Source organism: Nannospalax galili, unplaced genomic scaffold, assembly GCF_000622305.1.
Source record: "Nannospalax galili isolate Female #2095 unplaced genomic scaffold, S.galili_v1.0 scaffold1719, whole genome shotgun sequence".
Lineage (NCBI taxonomy): Eukaryota > Metazoa > Chordata > Mammalia > Rodentia > Spalacidae > Nannospalax > Nannospalax galili.
The window spans coordinates 78,703-79,893 of NW_008341885.1; the positions used below are offsets into that span (position 1 = coordinate 78,703).

General features: G+C 54.5%; 1 protein-coding gene across 3 annotated transcripts in view; it reads right to left on the bottom strand.

The window, feature by feature from the left end:
* The window catches only part of Akr1a1 (aldo-keto reductase family 1 member A1), a 73,502-nt gene extending 72,387 nt beyond the window's left edge, over positions 1-1,115 (bottom strand). Inside the window, exon 1 of one of the 3 annotated variants that reach the window (XM_029565645.1) lies at positions 769-1,115. The gene's annotated coding sequence lies outside the window, so the exon portion shown is untranslated. The remainder of the gene's footprint in view (positions 1-768) is intronic. The other 2 variants (XM_017799235.2, XM_029565644.1) reach the window with 2 other exon arrangements.
* Between the last annotated feature and the right edge of the window lie 76 nt (positions 1,116-1,191).

Sequence of the window (1,191 nt, forward strand, 5' to 3'; positions counted from 1 at the left end):
AGGTAGGATAAAAGGTAGAAAGTCCGAGGCGTGGTGGCGCAGGCCTTTAATCCCAGCTCTCTGGAGGCAGAGGTAGTCCGATCTCTCCGCGTTCAAAGCCAGCCTGGTCTACATAGTGAGTTCTAGGACAGCTGGGGCTACAGGGAGATACTGTCTCAAAAAGACCAAAAAATAAAATATTTAAAATAACTAACAGGGAATATTTAAAATAACTTCTAGGGAAGTCCTGCAGCCCTGAGTATGAATAGTACAAATGGAAGTTCATTAAGAGTAAGCCCCATAATTTGGAGGTTCAGACTCCCTTTAACAGGGCTCTGACACAACAAGGATACATGTCCAAGTTTTCCCTGACCCAAAACAACTGCTTAAGCAAGCGAATTTCCGCTCCCCCTCCCACAGCTTCTAAGAAATACCCTTGCACCTCCTTAAGAAAGCTAGAGCCCCAGGAGAATCCTGCAGGTGGGTAAACAAAAAGACGGCAACTAAACTTTACAGGCACCTGGTAAGTACCAGGCGCGATCAAAGGTTTATGTCAGCTCTTCCTACAGCAGCACTCAAGTTCCGGCTCGTTTCACCGCTGAGGAAACATGAGGTCCAGAGAAGCTGACACTTCGTCTGAGAACAGAGACCAGCAGGAAGAGCTCCGATGAACCAAATCTCATCGCCTCGGTGCCCACAATCCCGGCTCAAGCCTGGGCGAACCGCTGCACTGCGGGGCCCAAGTTTCCGAATCCAGAAAAAAGATGGGCCAGCGGCGGAAGCACTCACCTGGCGTGAGCACAGACTGCAGAGAAGATAACGCGGCGGGATTCGGTTCTGCACCCGGGAGGGAGGCAATGAGCCTCAGCTTAAGTCCGGAGGTGAAGAGGAAGCACCACCCCAGGGAGGGGCAGGGGCCGGGTCCAGAATCACAGGCGGGATGGACGCTCCCTCCACTTCCCGCTGAGTCCAGGAGCAGGTGGAAGAAGGGCAGCGACTGCACGTCCCTTCTCCGGGTACCTGGCAACTCTTCCCCTCTTTCCAGTGCGAGCGTTTGGAGGGACCCGGGCGCCCAAACTGTACAAGCGCGCCCACTACGTGGCTAGTCCTGGGAGCTGGACGCACCTCCCACCGGCCCACAGTGCACCGAGCCGCCAGCTCCCTAGGCCCCGGTGCTCTTCTTCCTGGAGGGGAATTTGCCTGTTTTTCCTG